At 46.3% G+C, this 9,869-nt stretch overlaps 1 pseudogene; it reads right to left on the bottom strand.

The window, feature by feature from the left end:
• Nucleotides 1-1,392: 1,392 nt before the first annotated feature.
• LOC113838078 lies at nucleotides 1,393-3,174 on the bottom strand (annotated as a pseudogene).
• Nucleotides 3,175-9,869: the final 6,695 nt, after the last annotated feature.

Genomic DNA, 9,869 nt, shown 5'->3' with positions numbered 1-9,869 from the left:
TTGTTTGACTGTTGCTTTATACACTGGACACAGAGGACCCACAAAGAAATGATAGTCCTAAAGGATTCCTGCTTCACAGAAGAATCTGCCAGATATTCTACAAGACACAGAAAAAAGGTGACAGAGAAACTGCCAATGCAGTTGGACAGTTAGAATTCCTGCTTTGCTGAGCAGTCTGCCAGACACATTGTCGCCTGTAGTAGGCTAAGGATGGATGCCCCAATGTTACTGATAAATTTTGAGTGACTGTCCAGGAAGCAAGATGACTCAGTCTATTCTAGAGTTTATATATTATCCTTCTGTGAGCTTCAATTTAGTTGACAACTGATAATTATAGTAACACACTAAGATAGAATGGTTGAAATATAGTTCTTACTTGATAACTGCTTTTTTATATACAATGAAGAGGGAGATGATGGAACCCAGGCCCCATGGTGTCTCTAAGGGTTGTTTTCCAGCATAACCACAGGTACCTTGTGTTTTCCTGAATTCACTGAACTAGAATCAAAATCCTATTGAGAACCCTTTGACCTAGGTATTTGTATGTTTGTATATAAGGCTGCTCCACAATAAAGGTGAGAGTCATTCTCTCAGAAAAGGACCAGGAGTCTTGTCATTCATCCAAGTCTCCAGGCTTTCGCCCAATACTCTTAGTGGTGGCCAAGAGCAGCCACAGTCTCCTACATAGAATATGGTATTATCAAAGGCTTCAGAAGCCCAGTATCTTGGAACATAATGAGATTTACTGTGCAGAAGTAAAGAAATTGACATTACAAATATAAGGAACATTTGGCACAAAATATTCCTGCAGGACTACCTGACATTTCCAGATAGAGGTAACTTATGAGCCAGATTGGGAAAGGTTTGTGGCCTTTCTTACATATAACAAGAAGCCTAGGACATAAAACTAGAGTTTCTTATTTAAAAAAACAGATTGTTTGGCTTTCTTTTAAAAGGCAGAACGCTCTCATGGAGGACATGACCACTGGTCAATGCCCCGTGCCTCCAACTACCAATGGCTTTGATTTTCCCACCCACAATTTCAGTGCCCTTTTCCCCAGCAAGTTTCCTGTACATATTTGAGCTTGCTTCTTTGATATACAAGTGAATAGTACAGTATATGCAGTCCTCACAGAGTTCTACCTACCATCCTAGGACTGAGTAAGGTGCCTTTTATCTCCTGAGAGTCACACAGCCAGAGAAACCTGGAACTGTTTGCTGCAGTATAAGAACTACTCTGGTTACTGCAAGCATAAGCAATGGTCTGTAAAATCATCCAGGAACTCACAAACATCATTGCAGAAGCTGAGTCTTATCCAAGACTCTCCTGAATTAAGCCTACATTCAAAGTGGATTTCAATGGCACACTTGAGAAAGTTCTAGGAGCTCTGTTTACAATTCAGAGCTATCTCCAGCTTGGATGAGGCTGTTGACCAGGCTGAAGTTGTCCAAAGTGCTGCTGAAGAGGCTACTCTGGTCCCCATCTCTGCTGCCAGGGAATGGGCTGTAGTAGGAAGATAGCTGGTTTCTTCCATCCACAGTGCTCAGCTGCATGGAGTCTGAAGAGAGGTCTGGGATGCGGGTGTTAGGGAAAGTGCTGGAGGCCAGCTGGGTACCCACATGTGGTTTTGATTGCCTGAAATGCCTCTATGGGTGTTCATGCTGCTGGCTTTTTCACTTAAAGTGTTGAGGCTGCTGAGGGAAGTGTTGAGACAGAGGTAGAGATGCCTTTGGATGCTCTAGGAAAGGAGCACATAATCTTGATGCACTCTGGAGGCTCTGGTGACTGAGATGGCCTCAGCACAGAGGGGCTGTCTCCTTCTGGCTTTCCACTCACACTGAAATCTTGAGGAGAGCCCTTCTAATTTTGATGTTCCTATAGCCACAGTGAGGTTACTATTGGCTTCAGAATAGCCCTTTGGCTTCAGATCAAAGTTTCTGTGGTCGAATATTTTTTCACAGTTTGGTTCTAGTGTCAAGTAATTACCTTTCCCTGGGTTGTCCTCCTCAAGGGGCTACTTCTGGAAGCAGATGTGGCAGATAAAAGCTGGTAGAAAGGGAAGTTGTCAGCAAGGAACCAACAGATGTTGCCTAGGGTGAGAGAGGGCTCTAGATGGCAATGGTGATGAGCCCTGTGTGGTGGCCACACTATCTTCCTCAGGTCCTCATAGTGGTCTAAGGCAGCCAGCTCAGCTTGCCTGGTACTGCAGAGTCAATGAGCAAGGCGGGGGGGGGAGCAGATGAGCACTGCAGGAAACACCCCAAATGTCTGAGAAGGTGCCTGGTGTGGCTGGTGGCTGTAAGAATGATCCAGGAACTGTTTTGGGGGCAAAGCAGCTCCCATGCTGGTTCCTCTCAGACACAGGTAGGTGTTGGCACCTGTGGTAGGCAGCATGGTGTAATTGAACTCCCCACAGAGTTCCCTGCAGGTCTAGGGCCACACTGCGTGGGGTGGTGTAGGCCAGTTGTGAGTAAGGAACTTTTAGCTGCAATAGAGGGCCATGTGCACTTTGGTAGAATGGGGCAGGCCTAGTCTATTTCTATTCCCAGGGAACAACCCTAGGAGGACCAACCCAACATTGCACCCCCAGCTCTGGGGTGAGTAGCGAACTGGAGCACTGGGAAGCAATCTGATTTTATCTTTACCTGAGCTTTCCCATCTGGCAAATTAATTAGGAAAACAACAAACTCCCTTCCCTGAGAGCCTGTTTTTTATATGCATGTTTTGTATTATTTTGCTCTTAAAAAGAGCATATGTAAATGTGTTTCTGGAGGTTGATATTACCCTAGTTTTGTAACACTTGGCTGCTCCCATTGGGCTGAATAGCTGAAAATTATAGGGAGGCTGGAGAGGATGCTAGCTGACTTGGAATTACTTCCCTCCTTTTTCTCCTCCCACTCCATCATTCTATGCAGACACAAGCTGGCACTGTAGAGTCCTGATTGCCATCGCTGAATTCTAGTAGGTTGTGCAGTGCCGTGAACCAGGCAGCGCTGTGGGTAAATCCTGATATTGGCAACGACTCCATCAGGTGTATGTGCGGGGGCAGATGTTACAGTTGGGAAAAATGAAAATCTCCTGTAGCACCTAGAAGCCCCATCAAATCCAGTTCCCAGCCAGAGAACAAAACAGTGTTTGGTCACCATGGGCACATTACGGTCCATCCAGTTCATGTTTGGAGTTTGGCATTGGACCTCAGCTTTAGATTCCCATGGACCCTGGTTTGTTGGGCAGTCCCTATCTTAAATTGCTTTTTTCCTGGCATCTGAACCATTCATTCCATGATGTGATAGTATCTTCAAGTTGGGAAAATAAATGTGGCATATGTCTAGCCATATTTAATGGAATATTTGTGTTCCATGAGGCTATGTGATAAAATCCTTAGGCTTAGAGACCTTTTGCTTCTGATTACATTTGGGATTTTTTTCTATGACCAGACACTCTGACAAAAGCTCTTTTACACCGAACAGATGTCTTATAATAAAAATGAGAGTCAGTTGCTTCTATAATCAAAGAGGTCGATTTGTTTACGAGCTACCCGGCTCTGCATTTTTTTTCTGTTTGCATTCTGTAGAACAAACCTTGCCTGAGCATTTAGGTAACTCAGCTCACTTCACATATGATGTTTCATGATAGATTTTGGATCCAAAATCTCTGTAAGGAAGGATCCTGCCCTGTAAAAGGTGTTTAAGGAATTCCTTCATTTCAGATTTCTGCATAATACTTTGTTTTGTTTTGTTTTGTTTTTAATGTGAGAAGAGAGCTGTAGAGCTCTTGGCAGGGGTTCAAAAATGTAATTACCCATGCAGGGAGCCCGGCGTTGGTGGCACAGGCCTTTAATCCCAGCACTCAGGAGGGAGACACAGGTGGATCTCTGTGAGTTCCAGACAGGCCTGGTCTATAAGAGCTAGTTCCAGGACAGCCTCCAAAGCCACAGAGAAACCCTGTCTCGAAAAACCAAAAAAAAAACATGGAGGGCCACCTTTTCAGTAGCCCTGAGGTTGAGCTTCCCAAACTCTAGGCAGGTGCAGTGAGGGGTAGGCTGGAAGGAGCAAATGGGGTGAGGGAGATGACAGCAGCTCCGAGGCATTCATAGTGGCATTCATATTTCCCACAGTACAGATAGAAGTCATTGTTGTTATCATAGAACTTTCTATTGGATGTTGTTATTCTAGATGCTCAGCAGTGGCTTGGCGCCATGTATGGACAGGGCAGAAATCAATGATGAGGTTTTGTAAACTTTAACACTGTTGTCTTAGTCTTGCCTTTTTCTTCTCCACATTTTTGTATAGGAAAAGATACCCAGAAGAAGAAGGAAGCTGGAGAAGCAGTTGATTAATCAAGAAGAATGTAAAAGACAACACAGGGCTCATGTCAAGAAGCAATCATGTGAAGCGTGACCCCCGTTATGGGTGGGAAAGACTTAGGGAGTCAGTCTGTACTTGGGAGATGAGCCAGGGAAAGTCCTTCCTCTTTTCTCTGAGAACCAGACTTGTGGCCATTCTGAGGATCCTGGCTTAATGCCCAGTAGGGCCTGTGGTGAGGAATTCAGGAGTTTGAACTACTCCCATGACAGTCACATTTCCTGCGTGAGCTTTGTGTCCTGAAGAGAGACCGGCATGTGGTTTGGGCATCATCCTAAGCATTTTTCCCCCAAAGCAGTGGCCATCAGTAAGGACACAGGTCATTCACCAACTATTTGACTGAATCTTTGCTGGTTTCATAGCTTCTTGGTTCTGACTCTATTTTAGGATTAGTTGAAATAATAAGAACCTAGCATTTCTTACCCCGATGATCTACTCCACATATTTCTGCCCAAGCTGATCTGTCTGTCTCTGTCACAGAGACATTGACATAACATTGTCCCTGCCCAAGCTAGTGTTGAAGAACAGCTGGACTTTAGTATATAAGTACTTAGAGCAATCATGCCTGTTAATTCATATAGCACTCTATTACTTTCACCAGTGTGACCTTTATATAGCCATGTAGTCTTGTGCACTAGTCAACTTTCTGTTACTGTAACAAAATGCCCAAGACAACCAACTTTAAAAGAGGAAAGTGTAGTGAAAATGATCTAGCCAAGGAAACACACCCTGAGCAGAGACAATGAACCAGAGAAATGTACCCTGAAACCAGTATCAAAGAAACACATTTTGTCCCTAGGATCAGAGACAGTGAAAGACATAAACCCTGGCCATAAACTAGAGCCAGAAAGCCACAGAGACCAGTAAAAGAAACACACTTTGGCCCTGAAACTAGATCCCAATCTGACTCTAAACCTAGGCAGACAACTAGTCAATCCCTGAACAGGAGAGCTAGCCAATCAGAATTCAGGGATTCAAATTTGACCCATCGATGTCCCCTGTAAAAACTCTGCCCCTTATATATACCCGTTATATAGATGGAATTCTTCTAATAATAAAAATCTCTGAATGAACTTTAGGTTAAAACTTTCTTTTGCATCAAAGCAAAAAGTAGAGTGGGGTGTCAGAGAAGAGCAGCAGAACTGCAAACCCAGAACAAAACAAGCAACATTGTAACACTTCTGTCAGGGAAAACATTGCCTTGACAGAGCACAGTTGTTACACACCACCCTTGTTCTCCCAGGGACTGGAGCCAAAACAACTTTGCAGGAGAAGCCCTTTTCTGCCAGAGCAGAGCTGAAACACTGGGGAAGCACCTCTTGAAACAGGGCTGTGAGCTGTTGTGCTTACTTTGACCTGTGGTTTTCCTTGGCTTCTGAGCTCCAGGACACCTTTCCAATTGAGCTGTCTAAAACTCAGTGTCCTGTGACTCCCGAGTTCCAGAATACCTGTCCCATCTTAGCCGCCAAATGGCTTACAGAAAGATTATTTGGATTTCTAGGGTAAGGCCTTCTAGTCCGTGCTCAGTTAACCCTAATTATTTGGGCCTGTGGGGAGGCGGCACATCATGGCAGAGAGTGTAGATAGAGTGGCTCCTAATGCAGACACAGTGAGACTGGAGAGTTCCCCATATCTGCACCTCCCAGAGATATGGCTTCATGCTGTGAGGCCCTACCTGCGAAATGTTCCACAACCTGTGGTAGCACCCTTGCCTGGGACGTGTGCATTTGGAGAATGAGCACTGTGTTTACCCTCCTGGGCTTCCACAGCTACACACTACAGCCTGGGTCACCCAAACACCAGATATTTCATTTCTGAAGCCTAAAAAGCCAACATCAAGGCACATCAGGCTGAGAGTCTGCCAAGGCCTCTGTTCCTGGCTGAGGGACATTACCTTCCCACTGCATTACCACATGGCCTTTGTGAAATGTGAGGAGAAGGGAGGGGAGAGAAGGGGAGAGGGAGGGCTTCCCCTAAACTTACAGATAGGAATCCCATTATAAGGGCTGCTCCCCTATAATCTCAATGGTCTCCTAAAACAGCTTTTGTCTAATATACTCTCCCTGGAACTTGGGTTCTCAGCCTATTAATTTAGGGGCACTTATTTCAGTCCAGAACAACTTCATTGCTGTAACTGCACAACAGTCAGCCATACAGTCATCTTACCACCTAACTTCCGTAGCAAAACTGTGCCTTACATGCAAGAAGAGATGGCTTCATGAAGACACAATGACCTTTCAAAAGCACCAGAGAAGAGCACATGGAATTGCAAGCAGTTAGCAGCACAATTACAATCTGATTTACGTTTTCGACTTAAATATCCACACCTCGGGCAAGAAGAGCCAGGTGGCAGCAAGGAGAGGAGATGTGAATGTCCCCTTCGGGGCCTTTCCCTTCTTCCCTTGGAAGCAAGATGGACATCTGGATTCAACTAGACCACAGGCGTCAGGAAGAGGGACTGGCATGAGGAGAAGTAGCTGAGGAGCAGAGAGGATGCATCCCGCTGACCCCATCACCATCACGGGAGGACAGGCCCTTGGGCCTAGGTAGAAGCACTATAGCCTATTGGCAGAATCACCATGGTAACCCAGGCTTTTTATCTCTGTAAACAAGCCAGGTTCTGGTCCTTGACAAGAGCCGCCCCCGGGTCCCGCCTTTCCCAGCATTGCCCCTCCCTTCTTCGGGGTATCCAACCCTCAAATGCAGCTGGGACTGGGCTTCAGAACTGGCTCACTGGGCAGTGTGCTACTTTGCCTGCTCGGAGGTGGTGGCCCAAAGATGCAGAAACTGGGGGATCATGGTCAGAACTTCCGTAGCAAGCCTGCCAGGTTGCAGCTCCAGAAAGGGGGCGACATGGAGGTGAGGAGAGTGGACGGGTTGGAGGATGCAGAGGAGGCGTCCAGGCCCCAGGGCATCAGGAAGGGAGGTTGGGACACGCCCATTACCAAATACAAAGCCAAGTACCCAAGGGAAGCGGTGGCAGGAAATGGAGGAGAGGCCTCTGCTCCTTGGGCTCCTGCCACATCGTCTACTAACTCTGGATATGGTAGGCCACAAAAGTCATCCAGCATGCAGGCAAGTAGGCTGCGCACTGCAGACAGGCGTGAGCCAGCTTGCACAGGTTGGACACAGCACAGTCCATCCCCTGAGGAGTGTGTGGGGGTTTCCCACATGTGCAGGGCTGTAGGACTTTGTAAGGGCAGCATATAGGTGACCACCATAGTGGGAGACAGAAAGCCAAGATCTAAACTCAACTATCAGGATCCATATTCACTTCCACCTCCCCAGCCTCAGAGGCAGGGACTCCCTAGGCCCAGAGCCCCCTCATCCCAGAAAGCACCAAACTACACAAAATGACATGGCACTTGCAGTACATTATATTTGGAAAGAGAAGCTAGTCATCACCTCAATCCCCCAACCACAACTTTGATTTGGTAGTGGGTATTTTCATAGATGGCAGTGAGTGAGCCCCAGCCCCCCTCAACATATAGAGCCAGGAGATTTGAGACACTTGCAGGCCAACCCTGATCGCTGGGTGACAACATTTTCCATGAAAGGAAGCAGAGCTCATGCAGTTCTGTCCCTGAGTGTAGACAATGGTGACCTAGGGTGACACTTTGGGAAATCCAAACCAGCTCTATGTCGACCCCTGACAAATGTACTTGAAGGGTGTGGGGAGCCACAGCCCTAAGATGGTGCCTGGCTGGATGCCAGGTAGTCCGAGCTTAGCTGTAAACAAGCATTATTTGGAAGTGCTTGAGGCATCTGGTGCGCTTCCTCCTTCTGTGGCCTATCCGGGATTGCCAGATGGCATGAGCTGATTGGGCACTGAGCATTTACTTAAGGGCTTTCGGAGGCTGGGAGTGAGGAGAAGCTAATATACAAGATTCCTGAATAAACTGCTTGAAGAAGAGCCGTGGTCGTGTTTCTCTTGCTGGTCAAGATAGACACAACAAGAAGAGGAAGTCTGCACACTCTCCAGCTACTGAAAACAGCATTCTATCAAGTAGAAACTCATGCTGGCCACCATTGTGCTGGCTATACTGACAAGAATATGAAATTGTGGCCCATCTCCAGGTTTTCCAGATGACCAACTCTGGTCACTCCCAGTAGATGGCAAGGACAGATGAAGGCTCAGGGACACCCAGGCATCCTAGAGAAAGGCACGTGGGTCTATGGCATATGGCTGGGCACAATGCCTGCAGGAAGATTTAGCAGATCAAGGGGCAAAGCCAGCCAGTACTCCTGCAGTCTGAATGAGGTCCTGTCTCACTGGATATGTGGAGGGACCGAGGCCAAGATTAGGAGTCTGAGTGGTAAGGCTGCAGGGCACCAGAGCTATCTCCTTTCCTCACAGGGTACCGAGTGTCTCTCTCCATTATGAGAATCTCTGAGCAAGGCCTGGGATGAGGAGAGTGAAGCTGACAGATGGAGAACCCGCCAGTCACTAGGGTGTTCTGCAGCAGATGAGATTTCTGGGTGAATTGGCTCTTCCTTCCAAGTATTACCCAAAGCCAAAGTTTGGGTAACTGACACCAAAAATAGAGGTGCCATGATACAGCTCAGTGGCCAGGACAGGGTCAAGCTCAAACTGTAATGAGTCCAGGAGGAGTTGCTGGGGAGCAAGGTCATTGCAGATATGTAAACCTATAATGGCTCACTTTATTGTGTTATCTCTTATCTTGCTCTCCTTTATTCTCCCCCCACCCTGACTCTTCCTTCCTGCTCCAACTGTCTTAATAATTAAGCCATTTCTATTAATCTGTGAATTACCACGTGGTCTTGGCAAATAAGATATCATCCTATAGGACATGTGTCACAGTTTTAGAAGAGGATTTATACACAGGGATTCCAAATCAATACCCACAATGATTATCTGTATCCCAGTAAGTGATTCTGCAATGTTGACTTTCCCAAGATAGAAGAAGTCCATGGTATTTGAATTGAGACTAAGTCACTGGGGTTACCCAGAGAATGGTGTGCTATTGTGAATTCTGTATTGGTCACAGCTGTTGGAGGATTTGGCATTAAGCTGTTGGCATGTTCTATTATGCTTTGCTGAACACCCATGTTTCTCTTTACCTCATGAATAAATTCCACCCTGACACTATGAACAGTTTGTTCTTTTCCCCATGTCCCATATGGTGTCTGTCAATCTGAAAGATGGGAAGAGAGAGCTCACCCACCCTAATAATCATGGCAAATTAATTAAAGCAAGCAGTTAACTGAAGTAAGCTTTCTTAACCTTGTTGAGGAGCTGCCTCCCCCTAAAACAGTGTTTGAGAGGACAGCATTGGAGATGAGGAAGGTAGGGTTTTCCTAAATCCCAGGAGTTAGGTTTTTCCCAATGGGGAAATTCATGTGTAACATATTCAGGAGTACAGTAGAGAACATAAGCACAACAAGTTAGTCCCCAAGACCTCCAGGAACAAAGACATGCTGCAAGGTGGCTGTAATGACAGGCAGCCATAACGTATAGAAAACACACACACACACACACACAC

The sequence above is a fragment of the Cricetulus griseus genome, chromosome 9 (assembly GCF_003668045.3).
Source record: "Cricetulus griseus strain 17A/GY chromosome 9, alternate assembly CriGri-PICRH-1.0, whole genome shotgun sequence".
In the NCBI taxonomy this organism is placed as follows: domain Eukaryota; kingdom Metazoa; phylum Chordata; class Mammalia; order Rodentia; family Cricetidae; genus Cricetulus; species Cricetulus griseus.
Note: the sequence above shows the minus strand (reverse complement) of the source record. Positions and strands in the feature narration are given on the sequence as shown.